This window comes from Eubalaena glacialis, chromosome 10 (genome assembly GCF_028564815.1).
Source record: "Eubalaena glacialis isolate mEubGla1 chromosome 10, mEubGla1.1.hap2.+ XY, whole genome shotgun sequence".
NCBI lineage: Eukaryota > Metazoa > Chordata > Mammalia > Artiodactyla > Balaenidae > Eubalaena > Eubalaena glacialis.
The window spans coordinates 102,954,942-102,975,270 of NC_083725.1; the positions used below are offsets into that span (position 1 = coordinate 102,954,942).

The 20,329-nt window shown below is 35.4% G+C and overlaps 1 long non-coding RNA gene and 1 pseudogene across 1 annotated transcript in view; one reads left to right on the top strand and one right to left on the bottom strand.

Annotated features, from left to right (window-relative positions):
- LOC133099069 (small ribosomal subunit protein uS15-like) overlaps positions 1-3,366 on the top strand; it is a 172,086-nt pseudogene extending 168,720 nt beyond the window's left edge.
- Positions 1-20,329, bottom strand: part of LOC133099676 (uncharacterized) — a 497,785-nt gene that overhangs the window by 202,836 nt on the left and 274,620 nt on the right. The gene's annotated exons all lie outside the window — the stretch shown is intronic.

Below are 20,329 nucleotides of genomic sequence, written 5' to 3' on the forward strand. Positions count from 1 at the left end.
TTCAGTTGTGTGTGTTATAGTGTTAAGTTTTAAAAATATAAAATTGATAGTATAATGATATAACACTCTCACTGGAATAGGGGTGATTACCTGGCAAATGGAATGATTTTATTGCCTTTTCAGAAGCTAATACATAAGAAAAGGCAATCTCTTTCTCTTTCTCTCTTTCTTAAAACTCATATTATATAGCATATGATCATACATGCATATATTCTATTTATACTCTATATGTTCTCTATGTATGTGTGTGTGTTTATATAGATAAATATTTGTGTGTGTGTGTTCTGTAGGTATATATTATTCACACACAAAGAAAAAAAGGATAAAGGGTAAAAACCATTATTACTTGCTTTGAGGGTATTTATAATCTGTTAGGGGTAAGAGTCATTTTAATATCTTATAATGATATGAGACAGAATAAAATATAGGTTAAATAGAGTTACAAACATTGTACTATGGAAATACTAGTGAAAGGAGTGATTGCTTTTGATATATGGAGTGAGCAGAGAAACAAAGGAAACACAAACAGTTCAATTAAAATAGTTACCTCTGAGCTGAACCTGGAACAACAGGGTTTCAATGTATAATGGTAACGATGGTGGTGGTGGCTTGCGTATGTATGTGTACGTGTTGTTGAGGGGTGTGGTTGTGTTCCAGGCTGACAAACATAGAGGTACACAAATACATCACTTACTTACATGCTGTCAACTTAGCTATCCTTTCAGCATCGAATAAAACCTTCTGTCATACACTTCAAGGTCTTTGGCTGAAACCACAGCCACTGGTAGAGAGTGACATGTTGTGGAACTTTTTCTTCCAGCCAAAATGACTAGTACCTGTGGTGCTGAGTTACTTTTCCTTCCACCTGGACACGTAGGAGCAGATGACTTTCAGAAGGAGTCTCTGCTAACCAGGCTGCAATGAGGAAAGTTATTAAGGGGATGGCCTACAGCATTTTTTCCTTTAAGAAACTCACCCAAAGCAAGGAACAAAATGCGGCAATCACTATTCAAGAGAGTGTCAAAATCATTCAGACATCAAAACAGGCTATTGGAGCTCACGGGTTCTTCAATATGAACAGCTACTATCTTCCCTTTAGCTTAATTAAGGGGTTGCATATCCTTACAATTAAAGATAATTGCAGAGTGTAAAAACTGCATTGTGATTATAGAAACACCGAATGAAGCTTGGTGACTACAAGACAAAGACCTCATCAACTGAACACCTTGGACGTGTGTAGCCTTTAAAATACAATTCCTCCTCTCTACAGCTTTTTCTTTTTATAGAGCCCCCTTCTTTCTTTATTCCCAACAGAAATACATTGTTCAAAGTCTTGACTGATTGGAAACTAAGCTGTGGTTTTTCCTCAAAATTTTTTTAAGTTCATAAGTATCCATGGTGCTTCTTTGAATCATTTAGAAGTTGAGTTTGTTCTAAAATCAGGGTTCACTACATTATTGTTTTGTGGTTTCTTTGGAAACCCTGTCAAAAATATCTTGCTAAATCTCATCTTGTTAAACAATGCCAGTATCTTTCACTTAAAATTATTTACATAGACAGAAGAAGCCAGCTTTAGATGCTATGAAATATGAAGCACAGGTATTTTTGCCTGATCAGGCACATAGCTTCAATTTAAGGGCACTGCAATAGAAAAAGCAAGGTGATTTTTTTTTTTTTTTTTTTTTTTGCATACTGAATAGGCACTCTAGCTTGATAAACATCATGTTGGATTTTTCTCTCTGAGACTTTATATAAAGATGTGTAGAACTAACTTACTTGGATAAAAGAATGAGAAGGAGGGTAAAAGAAATTGAAAAGAAGCCAGTTTAATTTCTCTTTAAATTGACAAAGAGGCCAATTTCTATCATAAGTTTATATGAGCTTCTCTAAAGAAAAGGTACATGTATTGCAATGCCACAAGCCACGAGCGTGTTCTCTTTCTTGAATGAAATACGACTATTCAATAAAACAACAAATTGGTAAAGAGCTAAATCTTTTAATTGCTTCAGCTACATGTCATCATTTACTTACAAGACATGATCAGCTTTATTTATCAAAGAAGCATCCAGCAGTGTCCCTCAAACTAAGCACATGAAGTCAACAAAGCGACAGGGCTCAAAAAGTGGTGAACGAATAACTGTAAATAAAAATCTCCAAGGAGAGTTCATTTGGAAAAAAAAAATATCAATTGGTAAATAAACAAGCATCTGGGCAATCTTCTAAAAAATTGTCAATTCCCAAAAATGAATAAGGTCATCTTCTTGTCCTATCCAATGTGTTGGTCAGTGGTAACACTTCAAACTATCAAAGTGAGTTCGTGGAAATGCATATAAATTAGACACTGATTTGGGCTTAATATATTCATTTTAAATAATATGCAAATTTGTGTAAACCTAGATTTTAAAATAAGATTTAAAGGCTGTAAACTCCTCAATCTCACAACTTACGTGTTAATGTGGTAATTCAATTCAACAAACATTTATTGAACTCCTAGCAAAGTACTGTGCTGGGTATTATGGGAGCATTACCATACCATTTAGGGAACATACATCTAGGAGGTGAGATAGGAAGAATAAAGTGCAATTTTGCCCCGATATTATACCTATATTAGCAGTTAATGCAAAATGAGATAACATATGGAACAACTAACACTTGTAAGGTGTCTTTTTCTGTATATGATACCGTCCTTTAATGTGGACTTTCCTGTAACATCGCCATTGAACCTTTGGTGGATAAGAGTTGGAAATAATATCTTGCTTTCTTTCTTACTTTAAATGAGAAAATTTTCTCTACTCTGGATAAGCTATACATTTATCCATTTTTGCATCAATTCTTCTTTATGTAAAATTCTATGTGTTTCATATTTTAGTTTGTGGTTTTAACAACTGAGTTGAACCACACCGCCACCATCATAGGTCGCATTCATGCTCCAGGGAAGGGCCTGTCCCAGTTGGCTCTGCCCTACCGCCACAGCATCCCCATCTGGCTGAAGCTGACATCTGATGACGTAAAGGAGCATATCTACAAACTGGCCAAGAAGGGCCTGACACCCTCGCAAATCGGTGTGATCCTGAGAGGCTCACATGGTGTTGCACAAGTACGTTTTGTGACAGGCAATAAAATCTTGAGAATTCTTAAGTCCAAAGGACTTGCTCCTGATCTTCCTGAGGAGCTCTATCATTTAATGAAGAAACCTGTTGCTGTTCGAAAGCATCTTGAGAGAAACAGAAAGGATAAAGATGCTAAATTCCGTCTGATTCTGCTTTAGAGCCTTATTCACCGGTTGGCTCGATATTACAACACCAAACGAGTCCTCCCCACCACTGGAAACACAAGTCATCCACAGCCTCTGCCCTGGTTGCATAAATTTGTCTGTTTACTCAAGCAACAAAATCATTGTTTAACTAGAAAAAAAAAAAATTGAGTTGATGAATTGTACACTGCTTTCATTGAATTTGCCTTAGTAAACACTGACTTCAACTGACAATATTTGGAGTCAACATACAATTCACTTTCATAGAATGATCGTATAAAATACATTGAAAAGAATGAAAAACGGTGAAAAGGATAAGGCTATTAAAAAACAAAAAGCAGACAAAAACACAGCAACCACTCACTGAACACAATGGGAATTTTCTGATGACTTAATCCATCCACTTAAGGTGGTGTATCCACAGAAATTTCAAACATAGCACAATGCTTTTTCCTATTAATGAAGTGTATAGACCAGCCGCATGTATCCTATTTCAATGAGTTACTATTTTTACTTTGTCGGTTGTATTATGCAAGTATAGCAGAGTGATAGGAAACCTGGGAATTCACACCTTTTGACCTTCTGTCTTTGTGAGGCATTTATTTACAGTCCTTTTATATATGGTAGTTTCTTTAATTCTCAGATCCATCTTGCATATCAAATATAATTATTATACTAATTGTCCAAAGGAGACAACGGAAACTCAAAAAGGTTAATGATTTGGCCTAATTCACAAAGGTACTGAAGGGCAGTGCTTGAATGACAAGTCACATTTTTAGGATCTCAGAAAACAACCTCTTTCCACTCTACCTGTCTGCCTTGATTAAGATCAGGAGATATAATAGACAACTGTGAATCTCTCATTTTAAGTAACCAAGGGGAATTTTCTTCATTTTCTTATTTCCTTCCTTTTATAATTGTACTTTAAAATTCAGGAATAAGGTTATCTTTTAGTCATACAATATTAAGAATCAAAATAAGATCTTTAAAAAAATTATTGTTATGCATTCTGATAGGAATATAGATGTGATTCTGTGGAGGCTAAGATTCTCACACATAAGTTTAGGACATATCCATCATTGATCAATAAGAATTTATTGTGTTCTTTTCAGATGATCTAGACTGCTCTGGGTGCCACAGGAGAGAGAAAAATAACATATTCAATTCAGAAAATATATATTGAGCATCTATTTTATTCTATGCATTACCCAAGAGAAAGAGCAGAGGTTTAGGAAGCAAGAAGAATTTCACCAGAAGAATATATAGATGAAAAAGACCTAAAACTATTATTTGAAATTTTTAAATCTGATTATGGAAACACAACTGACACATATGAAGCAATTCAAGGAATTGAATTTGATGTGAGGTCTAAAAATCATGATCAATCCTAGGGTTTAATAAGCTATGTTCATTAAAATTCAGAAAGAATATTAGTAACACAACTATTTAAGACATTTAATCAACCTTAATTTGAAGGTAGAAAACTGGTTGATATTCATATTCATGAATTTATAAGTGTGGTTTTTAAGAGCATCATAAAATCTGTATATCAAGTCCATTAGATGAATTTAGGTAATTGCAGTAGACAAAATCCAATTAAGTCACTTCTTACAGGAAAAGTAAATACAATATATTATCTCCAATATTTTCCAACTATATCACATGGTTTATTTCATAGAGTTTAAGAGAGTAAAACGTATGCCTATCTAATCACGGACCTACCAACCCATCACGGCACATACTTTGCGATGTTTCCCAGGAAGTGGTGATGAATTTACTCCAATGACATTTGTTCAGCCTGCTCACACAAACTACAATATTTGCATCTAGCTTGGCTGGGGTATTAAGGTGGGAAAAGGAGCAGCAGGAAGGCAAAACTATGGTCATGAAACAAAATAAAAATGATTGTCAAAAGAGGAACAAAGCTTATGGACTCATTAAGCTGGCATTCTTTTTCTCTCTGCTAAGTAACCACATTAACATTGTAGTAGCACATATTCTTCATTTTAATCTGTATTTAAATAAAGATGATTTTTCTTTGCAGAGTCATAATCAGCATCAACTTTTTTTGAGATATCACATCTTCTCTCCATTAAGTATTAAACGGTAAAAAGAAACTTAAAATTAATGAACTATCCTGAGTATATTCAAAGCCGTACACTGAGTGGGTGGCAAATCTGAGAATGCTGGTATAGCAAGACTAGTATCGTATACTCTATCCCCCACTCAAGTACATAACAAACTATGATTCATGACATTGAAGTCCACTTCTTTCAAATTTGCATATGCTTTAGTTCCTTTTAAACTCTACCCCTTCACTCTGCTGATGTTTGTCATCATTAAATATATATTTACATCAACTTTTACTGTGGCCACATAAAAATACTCTTCCCTAGTGCTAGAAAAAGTAAAGAGAATTAATGAGTGTCACCGTTCAGACATAAAACCAATTAACCTTTATATATGTATGTCTTATTCAATAGGAGGTAAAATTTTCATATTTAAATTCTAAAATTTTGGGGTGACAGGTTTAATCCTGTCAACAGTTTTTTGTTTGTTTGTTTGTTTTTTGTTTTTTTCTTCTCTCCATAATGTGGCTAGGAAAAAAACCAGAAACATGTATCTGTAACAGAAAGATTATTGCTGAGAGACTTCCTGGGCAGCTCTCAAAAAGGAGAAGTTTAAGAAAAAATTCTGCATGACCCCTCAACTTGTAAATGTTCAGCTTTTAAAAAGTGGCTGGATCTATAGTTTGTGCCTTTACCTAGAAGGGACAGCTGCTGCAAGGCATTATTTTTCCTCTAAGATAAATGATATAAATGGCCTCTAATGTATGATTTCCACTTATAAAAGAACCTTGGGGTAATTGTGAGTATTATTTGATAGTATTATAACAATACGCTTCATGGAATAATAAATTTATTGTGGCTTTAGCATCATTCGGATCCAAATATCAACCCAGCTCTGCCACTTAATAGCTATGTGATTTTAATGCTTTTGAGGCTCAATGTTCTCATCTTAGAAAAGGGAATAACAAAAACTACCTATTTGATTTTTGTGATAATTAAGCAAGATAAGTGAGAACCGTCACATTCTCCCATTCAAGGGGCCACCATTTATATGATATATAAATAAGTAGTGCCTCTTGGCATTGTGAAGTATGGTAGGCTTTTTTATTATGAAGATATATGTGTTAATGGTATACACGTAGCCTTCTCAAACTTAAAGAAATGCTAGTGTGTGTGTGGGTGTGTGTTCTGAATTTAGAAAGAGAGTGGACGTGGGCCAAATAAATACATGATGCTGGCATTAAAGCATAGACAGATTTAAAGAATTGTAGGAAAACATTCAAAAGGGGAAATGAAATTTAATTTATGAAGTTAATAATTTACTTTTTTTTCTGTTTTGGGGGATCTATACCAATGATATTTTCTGGAACTGTCTACAAGGTGCACTGTGCTTCCTTTAAGCAGCCCTCTCTGAAGATGGTGTTCTTCACTAGAGGTCGAATTTTTGCATGAAGCTTGACTCTTAAACTCACATCTTTGTTTCCATCAACTTTTTAAATATGAAGAAGAGATTGGCTTTTACAGCTTTGTCACTCGCACTGTCAGAAAGCCTTTGAGCATGATGAGGAAACTGAGTTTCAGAGAAATAATACGGCTTCTTCCAATGTTACATAAGAGCAGGGGTAGCTGGTACTACTGCACAGGTCTCTTCCTCACCCAGATTTGCCCCCTGACTTAACCCTACTCTCAGTGATGAGTTAAACCCAAGATAAGGAACTACTTGTCTTCAGTAGGTATATTCATCCTGGATACCTAAATTTCTTTTATTCGACCAATGTACATTTAATACATCAACAATATCGAAATGGCATCAAAGTAAACTGGGAAATTGTCTTTCACCGATTTCTGTCTCTGAGTCTACCACAATCCATGTCCAAAACAAAAATTGTAACTAGCACCATCGGCTTTAGAGTATATTTCCGAGTCACAGTATTCTAACTCCTTCATGAAAGTTTAGCATTTGTCAAGTTACCAGTGAATTCACTAGCCCGACAGAGAGAGAATAGCATGCCCTATATGTTCACTCTGTCCTAGTTGTACTAGTCAGTTTCACTCACAGAAACTCAGAGTCAGAAGGGACCTAAAAACTAAAGGTCATGGATTCCAGCCCTAACAGGTTGTGGGATCCTAAAGATTCGAGTCCCAATTCAAGCTTTACCAACCCTGAGCATTTAAACTCGTGCTCAAGGTAAATCTTTGTTAAGTCTCAGTTTCTTCCTCTATGAAATTAAGACAATAGTAGTTCTCAACTCATAGTGATATTGAAAGGATTAATAACTCATAAGGTTATGTAAAGGAGCTGGCCCTTTCTTACACTTCAGATTCAGTTTAAATGTCAGCTCCTCTGAAAGTTCTTCCCTAATTACCTTATTTAAATTGGTCTTTCTGCTATTCTTTTTAACCCATCATCCTGCTTATCTTCTTTATAACATAATCTGTGAGAAATGATCTGTTCATCTGCTCATTAGTTTAGCCTCTGTCTCCCCCACCAATTCGTAAGCTTTGTGAAGCCTGGGTCTGTCTGTATTCTCAAAACCAAGCGGGATAATGCTTCACATAAAACAAATATTAGGGACTACTCTGGTGGCGCAGTGGTTAGGATTCCACACTCCCAATTCAGGGGGCCCGGGTTAGATCCCTGATCGGGGAACTAGATCCCACACGCACGCCGCAACTAAGAGTTCGTGTGCCGCAACTGAGAGTTTGCATGCCGCAACTAAGGAGCCCGCCTGCCACAACTAAGACCCGGCGCAACCAAATAAATGAATAAATAAATAATTCTTTAAAAAAATATATTAACAAATGAATAGTGTGCAGTAATCAATTGATATATGTTTATAATCATTAGCATATAGAAATCTGCACATTTCATGTAAATGTTATGCTTTTCAATTATGGCAGTTTGTCTATTTCAAACAACTTGAGATTTAATTTTTACATGTTTGAAAGACATAAAAAGCTAGATAAAAATATTGTCAGACTAAGAATTGGCAATCCCACTACTGGGCATATACCCTGAGAAAACCATAATTCAAAAAGAGTCATGTACCAAAATGTTCATTGCAGCTCTATTTACAATAGCCAGGACACAGAAGCAACCTAAGTGTCCATCAACAGATGAATGGATAAAGAAGATGTGGCACATATATAGAATGGAATATTACTCAGCCATAAAAAGAAATGAAATGGAGGTATTTGTAATGAGGTGGATGGACCTAGAGTCTGTCATACAGAGTGAAGTAAGCCAGAAAGAGAAAAACAATTACCGTATGCTAACGCATATATATGGAATGTAAAAAAAAAAAAAAAAAAAAAAAAAAAAAAAGGTCATGAAGAACCTAGCTGCAAGATGAGAATAAAGACGCAGACCTACTAGAGAATGGACTTGAGGATACGGGGAGGGGGAAGGGTAAGCTGGGACAAAGTGAGAGAGTGGCATGGACATATATACACTACCAAACGTAAAATAGATAGCTAGTGGGAAGCAGCCACATAGCACAGGGAGATCAGCTCGGTGCTTTGTGACCACCTAGAGGGGTAGGATAGGGAGGGTGGGAGGGAGGGAGACGCAAGAGGGAAGAGATATGGGGACATATGTATATGTATAACTGATTCACTTTGTTATAAAGCAGAAACTGACACACCATTGTAAAGCAATTATACTCCAATAAAGATGTTAAAAAAAAAAAAAAGAAATAAAGAAAATTTGATTAGGAAAAAAGGACCACACTACTAAAAACTGTATATAACCCTTCTCTTTAGTGCTTAAAATCTATCCAAAATACCCCTACTAAGGGCTCATCCACCACTGTTGGTTGACCTCTAAGTGACAGGAAGGTTATGATCTTATGATGCAGTCCTATCCATTTTTAGACTGTTCAGATTATTAGAAAATCTTGCTTTATGTAGAACAGAAATCAGTATCCTAGAAGCAAGCATTCATTGGGACCACTTCAATCGTCAAAAATGCACAGCACATTTCTAATTTCATATTAGTCCCTTATAAAAATAAAGACACCTTTCAAATACTCGTTGATTTTTCTCTTCTCCAGGTTAATTAAATCTACTTCAGTCAAGTTTAATCACACATCCATATTTGTATTCATCTGTGTAGGACACGTTTAGCAGATATGGTCACACATTCAGAATCATAACTTGGTGAAGATATTAAAGGAAAACATTTTATTTGTATAATTATTTATGGGCCCACAAAGCACTTTCACATTCCTAAACTAATGAGACTGCATCTTGGTTTCATGTTCCTTTATGCATTGTTTTATGGAACCTCATCTAGAAACAGTTCTGGGCTAAGTATATTAAATTTTCTATATTTTTGTAGTGAGAAAGGTATACGATTATTTCCCCCATGCTAATAGGGTAAACTGCATTTAGGTTTTTCCAAATCCATGAGTGGCTAGTTTCCTGTTTACTTCTAACATTCACTCATTTATCTCAGAGAAGCCCACACATGGATAAGACACTTATACCTTTGTGGTAGGCAGAATAACGTACCCCTTCCCTAAAATGTCCATGTCCTAATTTGTTACATTACATAGCAAAAGGTTTTTTTTGCACTTATGATTTAAGTTAAAAACTTTGAGATGAGGGGATTATTTTGTATTATCAGGTAGGCCCAATCTAAGCAAAGGAGTCCTTAACAGTGGAAGAGAATGGCAGAAGAATGGATTGGAGAGATTCAGAAGTGAGAAGGAATTGACCTGCCATTACTGGCTTTGAAGACAGAGAAGGCCATGAGCCAAGGCATGTGAAAGGCCTCAAGAAGCTGAGAATGACCCTCAGCTGACAGCCAGCAAGTAAACAGGGATCTCAGTCCTACAACTGCAAGGAACTAAATTTTAATTAGCAAAGAAATGGATTCTTCCCTAGAGCCTTCAGAAAGAAATGCAGTCCTCCTGACACCTAAATTTTAGCCCAGTGAGACCTGTGGTCAGACTTCTGTCAAACAGAATTGTAAGATATTAAGTTGGCTGTTTTAAGCCACGAAGTTTGTATTAACTTGCTACATCAGCAATGGAAAACTAATACAATCTGGCTCTTTGTAAATTAGTATCAGTGCTCTGAGGGGGATATAATTCAATAAGTTTGAGGTCCAGCAAGAGCTGCATTTCTGGAATCCTCCAACCAGTGCTACTCCATACAAGCATACTAAAACCCACTCTTTCATGCTTCTGTAGACAAATAGCACAACTTCTCGTTGGGTACAACAAATGCAAAGTTTGGGAATACTCTTAACGATCAGTGACTTTGCAGCTGAGTTTGTGTATTGCAAAGCAATTTTATTTTTAGTTTAGGGGAAAAAATGTAGATATATGTAATTCAACATGTAAGAACAGTAAATTAACCTCTTCTGTTTCTCTGTCTCTCTCATTTCTATCTTCTCCTCTTTCCCCTTCCTTTCCTCCTCACACTCAACACCACACTATACATGTATTCATATTTTTGGAGTAGGGATTATAAGTACCATTTTAACGAAAATGTAATGCATTGTTTAATGAGAATATATTTGTCCCCCAGAAAATGACTGGCTTTTCTCCTCAGCTGTCCTAACGTTGAATAAGCTATTCCTTGAACCACACCTATTATCTTTGGAGTTGTCTGATCATTGTTTACAACTCCTTTGAAGATACTTGCAATAGAGGAAGAATAAAGTTGGTATTGGTTACAAAAGCCCTAAATTTGGTGCTGCCTTAGGATAGTTCCTGGCAGTTCATTCATTCTCTTGTCAAGATTATTTGAAATATGTTTCTGGTACAGAAAGTAATTCATCAGCAAAAGTATACCCCAATGCCAGAATCCCCCTTCCAGCTTGTTTTCTCTCTGTGCTTTTTAAAAATGCCTCCAGTTTGTTAATAATTTTATACTCTTCTTTGGAAAGTTGGCCATCACTCATAACTTCCATGACATAGAGAGAGAAAATATCCAAGAGAAAAAGCCATATACATTTTGCAAATCAATGCAAAGGCAGTGAGAGCTTGTATTTGATGGAATGGTTGAAGTGCACTCTACAAATCTGAAATGTCATGCATCTTCTATCAGTATTAAGAAAACATTGTTACATCCAATTAATTAAACAAATGTTTATTGAGTACCGACTTATTTCTATGCACTGAGCCAACGATATGGCAATCAACAAGAAAAAAATGGTGTTGCCCTTTTGGAGATTACAATCTGGCATTCTTCTCAAAAATAAAGTATTGTTGGGTATAAGCATGTAGCAGTCATTAATATTGTTCACTCAATATTTCTAGTTTTTCTTCCAGGCATATGGTAGGATGGCACATTCCCACCCCTTTGAAGTTTATTGTGGTCATGTATATTGCTTTGTCCATTAACACATGAGGAGAAGTCACACATGTCATTTTTGGGGGGAGGATTTAATAGTCAGTGTGCAATATTCATGTTCCTATTTGTCTCCCTCAGCAAACATGGAAGCATAAAGATGAAACCTTCCACAGCTGGCAGTCCTAAATAAGAATGGCATAGAACAGAGCTGATTTCTAATGTATAATAAAAAAGTATATATATATATTTATATATGCCTTTGTTATTTGAATTTGAAGCCACTGATCTGTTGGAGTTGCTTTTACTGAACTAGTCTATTTAAACTCATGAAAAAATTGATACCTAAAAGAAGACCACTATCATATCAAGACCTAAAGGCTTAATGGATAAAAACAGTGAAAAAATTGTTAAAGGAGAGAAAAAAAGATGGTAACTTCTCTTATGTAACAGCAAGGCATTTGGTGAAGATGTCACCTCTTGTAAGTTGGCAATTATTCTGTAGAACTAATGAACTTGTATCTTTAGGGGAAAATTAGAACATATAATGTTAATTCATTGTGTTGTCTATGTTTAGCAAATCACTAAGAAAAAAAAAAAAAATGAGCTCAGAACATAATCTGCCTGCTTATAAGTAATTAAAGAGAATAAAGACAGTCCACAAATTCAAGGACTTGCAGCATAAAATATAAAGCAAGAAAAACAAGAAGACCTTCAGGGCATAGTTCATTAGAACTCAGGCTGGAGTAAGGATTCAATCAAAAGTATGACCAGCACACTCATTGTTAAAGCCCTGAAGTGATCAAGGTGTCTTAGAGTAAGGATTCAGCTGCCTAGTAATTCATTTCAATTAGACACATTGGCTATGAAATTAGAGACAAGGGGTGTTGTTTCCCCACTGAAACCTAATGAGTTCTAGGTGCCCATAATTCAGCCTACAGAGAGAAAGAAGTAATTGGAGAAGAAAACCAAAGAAATGTAGCAAAAGCTAAGAGATACACCCTAAAAAGTACCACTAGAGTAGCTACCAGCACACAGAGTCTACCAGATAAGTAAGAAGCCAGCTAAGTTTTTGAGACAAAGACTTACACATGAAATTTTTAAAAGACCCTTGGGCAGAAAGTGGGTTGAAAAAGCTGCTCATCTCTCCTAGGAGAGCATATTTTCCAGGGTACATTTCAGATGCAGCCAAGAAGCATGGTGAAAAAAGAATAATACCCCTAAAGGACAAACCAAAAGAATATAAATTGGAATTCATGAACAGAGGAACCCCTCCAATAGAGCAGAACTATACCTAATCAAAGAACATATCCAATCCTCCAGAAGTGTTTATTCCCATCAGTGTTTGATTACTACCTATAAGCTGTGAAAGGGGCACATAATTTGCCCTTTGATTCATAGATCTCCAGGGCTATCGCCACACTGATGAAGACTACAGGGCCTCTTTTAGGGTCTGAGACTCTGAGCTGGACACAGCAACTGGATGCCTGTTATGGGGGAATGAATGTGTTCTACACAGAAATACAAGTCTGTATTAGTCAGGGTTCTCCAGAGAAACAGAACCGATAGGATATGTGTTTGTTTATTATCCTCTTGGACCATATAAATTTCATCCCTCTCCAATCTTGGTACTCTGCCTGAGGATTGCACTGCCTGTTAGAAGTTGGACTAATGCCTTTGAATCTCATTGGATATCATCTTTTACCCATTCAAACATGATCTCTTTTAAACGAAGAACTTGTTCTGTCAGGAATATTTGCAATTCCAGTCCAAAGACAGACTATAGGCAGAATTTCTTCTTGCTCAGAAGAGGTTGGCCCTTGTTCCATTAAGGCTTTCAACTGGTTGAATGAGGCCCACCCACATTATGCAAAATAATCTGTTTTACTCAAAGTCTACTCATTTAAATGTTACTCTCAACCAAAAATTACCTTCACAGAAACATCCAGAATAATATTGGACCAAATATCTAGATATTGTGGCTCAGTCAAGTTGACACATAAAATTAACTATCACAGAGTTATTTGAGTATTTGGTGACCAGAGGGAGGAGGTGTCCATAATATTTAGCTTTTTTTTTCCCCCTACTGTGTACCATCTTCATATCTCCTTCTCAGACTCGGCTTTTCCTGCCATCCTCTTTCATTCATAAGTACCCTTGTCACTACCTTGGGCCCACCCAATTTCATTTTCCCATGCTTAAGCGCCCATGAAGTTTCATGACACTCATGAAATTAGGTGACTTGCTTTGACTAGTGAAATGCGACCAGATATATTACATGTCACTGCTGACTGGAGCTTTAACAAGCCAGGACAAGATTTTTGTGCTTTGTTCCTTAGTCTTGGTAATCATAAATGGTCCAGGGAGGATTTGCTACCTCACCTTAGATCCTGGAGAGAAGACAGTGAGAAGCAGAGCCCTTGGCTAACAAGCAATTATTACATGGTATACACGAGAACGAACCCTTGTTGTTTGTAAACAATTGAGATGGTTGGGTTATTTGTTCCACAGCATTATCTAGCCTTTCTTGCACTAGAATGAATGTATAACAAGAGAAACATTATCTTAGGAAGAGACGTTAAATGAAATATTTAGAGTATAGAGTTTGGGTTTGGACAAACTGATGTTGAATTTTGAGACAATCCCTTTTGAGCTATGTGACTCAGGTCAACATTACTCAGTTTCTCTGATCATTGGTTTTTATTGTCTGTAAATCAGAGATAATTATGCATTTCTTGAACTTTTAATATATGGCAGGTATTATTCTAGGCACTGGGGAAATAAAGATGGATAAAATGGATTCTGAAACAAAAATTACATGTTTACTGTCAAAAAAGAATGTAACATAAGTGAATTCTTAGTCCACCACCTCAAACACTGTAGTCAATACATTTTCCTGATTTCTTTTGAGTTCTTACTTTAATGTAGAAAGATCTTAACCTTCACTGTTAACAGTGCTGATACCACCTGCTAACAGGTGGCTTAAAAAGAAAGTGAAAGTCTAAGTTGTTTTTCCTTTAATCAACATAAATGCCAAGAACCAGTCAGACTGGAGTTTCACTAAAATGCACGTTTGCTTTGGCATTCGGTAAAAATGCCAAATTCATCACAAGTCCCCAGGGGGAAGAGATTACTTTCCAGCAGGCAGTGATGCTTACTGGGGAGAATGCCTTCTTTCCTTTTTCCCTATGACTTCCATGTTCTACATTATGTTCTCTCCTCTTAGTTTGTCCTGAGTAAACATGACCCAGATGAGGACATAAATGCATAATTAACAAAAGGAAAAATAAAAATAGACAATAAATGTATGAAAAATATTAATGCTTATTAAGGATGAAGAAAGAAAAATCAAAGTAATAATAGAAGAGCATTGTCATATGCTATAGACTAAATGTTTGTGTCCCCTCAAATTCATATGTTGAAACTTAATCCCCAGTATGATGGTATTTGGAGGTAGGCCCTGGGGAGGTGCTTAAGTCATGAGGGTGGAGCCCTCATAATGGGATCAGCACCCTTACTAGAGACCCCAGAGATTCCTCTCACCTTTTGCCATGTGAAGACACAGAGAGAAGAAAGCTGTCTCTGGACCACGAAGTGGGGGCTCACCAGACACCCAATCTGCTGGTCCCTTGATCTTGGATGTCCAGCCTCCAGAACCATGAGAAATAAATGTTTGTTGTTTAAGCCACCCAGTCTATGGTACTTTGTTATAGCAGCCCAAATGGACTAATAAATATTGGTAAAATAATAAATATTTTTAAAATACTGAATCACTTTCCTACATTGCTAGATAATTTTTTTTTTATTTAGATATAGCATGGATGTAAAACACTCAAATTATGTGTGATTGCTACTCCAATATTTTATTTGGGGGAATTGATTCTACTAAAATAGAATCAATCCATAAAAAAGTTATGAGCATGTCCATCCTGGCACTTTCCTAACAATATAACTTTGGATATAATATACTTTTAACACTAGAGTATTAGCTAAATAAATCAAGATAGAAGTCTACAAAGAAATACCACACAAACTTTAAAAAAAATTTATACACATACTAAAAAGAAAAAATATTTACGATAAATAAAAAATTGAAATACATGCATAGAGACAATATTTGCATGCATCCATGCATCTGTGATAATGAAGGTTATGTTTGGCAAGGGAGTAGCACGAGTGTTCAAGTTCATAAGGGTGTTCTATGTACTCTCTGATATTTCTAAAATGAGTGTGCATTGCTACTTTATAAAGTAAAATTAATTTAAAAAAAAGCAAATTTGGTAAAAGTAAAACCTAGCTTATAGCTGTATTACAGCAGGCACTGACCATTAGAGAATACCATCAAACATCTAGTCCTTACCAAAGGTAAGAAAATGTATATTTGCTGATTGGTGATCAATTTGTGTCACCAATAAAAAACCATAGATGATTTTTTAAGTTACTAAGAAAAATATTGAGTACACAATGAAATGCTAGGTTCTTCCAAGAGTAGCAAGAATGTAAAATATACATATCAATTCTGTACATGCTGAATTAGAAATGAAAGAATTCCAGCCCTTTTCTCTTTGGAATGACTCATTGGATGGATGTTTTTCCTAACCTGTTATTAAAATCTCTTCAGGCAGTCAAAAATGGATTAATAGCAAAGGGCGTATTGATTAAAATGTAATTTCTATTATTACAACGAAATGATGTCTTTGCCTGCAAGTGGGAAGTACTCAGAGGCTTTTTTTTTTTTTTTTTGACATATTATAGTTCACTTTAGTGTTCCACACAGAACTTGATTTCTGCTGAATTATTGGGAGGACAGGTATGTGTATTAGGCCACTATATAATTATTTTTAAACAGAAGATGTTGTCTTAGAGGGAGGAAAAACTTTTCATCTATTTTTAACACTTTTTCCTAAGGAATCAACGTAAACATTTTTCTTTTTGTAAATTGATCCCAAATATACTTGACTTCAAACATTGTTTAAAAGTTTAAAAGGGAAATGTAGAACAAATATTTTCTTAAAAACATTATAACTCAAGCAATGAAATTAACCAGTTTCTTTTGGTTTCACTGTCTAAATTTTATGGGGTTTTTTTGGTAGCAGTTTTCATGGTTTAAAACAGAAAGGACTTCCAGACAGCATCTAAGTGAGGAGGTATAATCTTTCAGTATTCACTGTCACATTCACACACACACACACACACACACACACACACACACACACACAATCACCAATGTCTGATAATCTAATCTCAGAAATTAAAATATTAAGATATCACGGACTCCTTGCTATTTTACATATCACATAAAAGAAAAACATGCTGAAAATTAAACTATTTTGTACTATAATAAAATGTGCTTCAGTTTTAGAGTTTGAAAATTGTGCAAAAATGTACATCCTAGAATTAATGAAATATGCTAATTCATTATATGGAAATATGTGGATATCAAAGAATGTTATTATAACTAAAGCATTCTAACTTTTTAAACTGTATTAAATATCTGTTTCATTAAATAATAGCTAACATTTATTGAACATTTACTCTGTGGAAAGAAGTTTTTTAAAGATATCTAAAATTAATTATTATAGAACTATGTAGGAATTTGGAAAAATTCTTGACCTATGGATGCAAATAATTGTTTATGAGCTAAGATTAAAACTATATAAGAAAATTGAGGTCAATGTACTAAAATTATAATAGTTCTAGGTTAGAGTTATAAACTTCTTTTTTCTCAATTTCTCAAACTTTCTCTAATAGGTCTATAGTTTCTTTTATAATTTCGAAGCAGCAACTAAATTTCAAACACTCAAATGCTGTGGAAATGTTATGGTGGGTGATTATAAACAGTATTAAATTTACTATCAAGAACTGCCTCTCTCCTTTAAAATAGACATTAAAAAAGTTCAGAGTCTAATTTGTTTAATTGAATAAAAAAGCATATTTCTCATTTAAGTTTTTCTCAGATGAAAGAGATCTAATTCTGTTGCTTTTCGACATCTGCTCTTTAAAAATACAAAAAAAAAAAAAGCAAATCATTAAGAAATATTTCTGAACTGTTGAATACCAACAATACTAATATAGTCAAACTTCTTTTTTGATAAATATGGCCTCCCACCAGATTCATCCCTTTGTCAAGGTCCGAAAGAGCTCAGCTACTGGCCCCATTAGTCAATTAACTTGTAACACCTCTAAAAGGAAAAATTAAATTGGTAAAATTTGATTTATATATCCTGGCAGATTCAGCATAATTTCAGTGCTATCCATCAACAGAAAAAAAAAAGAAAGATAAAGTACCTGCAAAATGGTACCACCTCCTAATAATTCAATTCCTGAATGTGTTTTAGGGTTCAATCTAAATGTTCAGAAGGAAACAACAAACATTGCTAATGCAATATTTTCTCATATTTTCCCAAGACCTCTTTCTGTATTGACACTTAGTTCATGCCTATTATCTAAATACTTATATTTAATTTGTTGCTCACCATTATTAGTGATCACTTTGCAAAGTTGTAGTCAGTATGAGGCTAATTAAAGAATCTCAAAAAGAGACCTTATACCAGTGTTCTGATAAGAAATAGCTGGCACACTCAGATTAAGATAATTTGAGAAGGGTATATTTTAAAAGAGGCTATTCACAAAGAAGTAACCAGGATGTAGAGAAGCCAGGTGCAGGACTCTGAGCTAGTAAGAAAAAAGGAGTATGATCCCTAGGTCAGAAGGGTGTGGGAGAGAAAGCAGTGCATGTAGGCAGTATCTACGTATTTCTTGCCTAGAAGGTAGCCTTGAAAGGAATAGACATTTGGCTGAGGGATCCAGCCAGCCTTTGACGAACCTGCAGAGAGGGATCCTGGGGAATGAATATCCTGATCTCACTTTTCCTTTCCTATTTTCTCTTGCTGGGGCCTCCCATTGGCTGTAGAGGGACTAGAGGCCATTGTTCTAGCCTGTACAGGTCAGCCTCCAAAACAGAGTGGCATAGAGGGAGCAAAAAAAGCATATCCACCTGAAAAACTAAATGAAGCCCGAATGAAAGTAATAGAATTGGGGGTCCTTTGGTTCAGTGTCTCTGATGCATCCTCTACAGACTGGGTTGCAGGAATTGGCCGAATGCATATGCCAAATAATTACAGAAGAGGCATAGATCACACAGTCATCCAAGGGACTGAATTAGAGACAGAGAGACCTCCCAAAAATAAGCCTTTGTGGTTCTCCCTGAATTGATACTGATTCTAGATTTTTAAAATGTTACTGCTTTGAATATTATTTAGATTTTGCAGATGCCTCTATGATAAACAACGATCATCTGAGTGAGCATAACACAAGTAATAGAATTCAAACTTAAAATCTGCATGAGGGTCACACTCAAGACATTTTGCAGGGAGAAAAACAAGTTGAATCTGCCATATTTTCTTAAGTAAGTTATTTCTCTTTATACAAAGTTACAACGAAAGGAGAAACAGATAAGTTAATTAAACAATAAAGTACTTGGCCTGCAAGTCACCAAATAATCACTTTGGATTTGCCTAATCTCTTTCCACTGACCTGTGAGTTCTCCTAATGGCCAGAGCTGGGTGCATGGGGAGAAACTTTAATCCATGGTTTCAGTACATTCAGCCCACAGGTCATACTGGACATAGTGTCCCAAAGGAGTCTTAGAAAATCAGACCTGGGGAAAATATTCTCAACTCAGGCTGCAAATCCATGTGAGTTGGGGGAAGAAGTGAATCAAACAGGATAAAAAATAAGAACATATTTTGGAAAGGCAAAAATGAGTATAGCAGCAAGGCAAGTATAGAGTAATTCTATTTTTTTTAATTTTAATTACATATTTTATTTAACCCAATAAATCCAAAATAGGATAATTTCAGCATATAATCAATATAAAAGTATTAATGAGACATTTTACTCTCTCTTTTCTGTATTTGGCATTAGAAACCTGGGGTAAATGTTACACTTCTAGTGCATCTCAGTATAATTACTAAATTCACATCAGATATAGTTGATCTGTATTTAGGTTTCAATTTACAACTGCAAGAGGAGATTCACAAACCCAAGTTGTTCCAAGCATACTTAAAAGTTTTCCAATACCTGAATCAAGTATTAGCTTTTTAAACTCAAATTTCTTAAAATTAAAGAAAATTAAAATTCAGTTCCTCGCTTGCCTTGGACACATTCTCAGTGGTGAAGACCACGTGCAGGTTCAGGCCACCAACAACACAGCATTCCATCATGCTTGTAACTGTTTCTCAAATATTCCAAATCCTTGCTCATTTTTGTGTCCTTGATCAGACAACTTTTATTTTAAAGATTCATTGATATCTCCTGCTCCAGTCGTCTTATCTAAGAGCCTCCGCTTTCCAAAGGTGTGTGTGTTTTCGTCCCTATTGAATTTTTATCTTTCTGGGACTCCTGTTATATGGATAGGGACACTTCTACCCTCCATAGTCTTACTTTTCTTTTGCAGTTTCCATCTTTATCTTTCTGAGGTCTTCAGAAGTTCTTTTTTTTTTTTTTTTTTCCCGTCTACCCTTATTTATTTATTTTTTTTAACATCTTTATTGGAGTATAATTGCTTTGCAATGGTGTGTACGTTTCTGCTGTATAACAAAGTGAATCAGCCATACATATACATATATCCCCATATCTCCTCCCTCTTGTGTCTCCCTCCCACCCTCCCTATCCCACACCTCTAGGTGGTCACAAAGCACCGAGC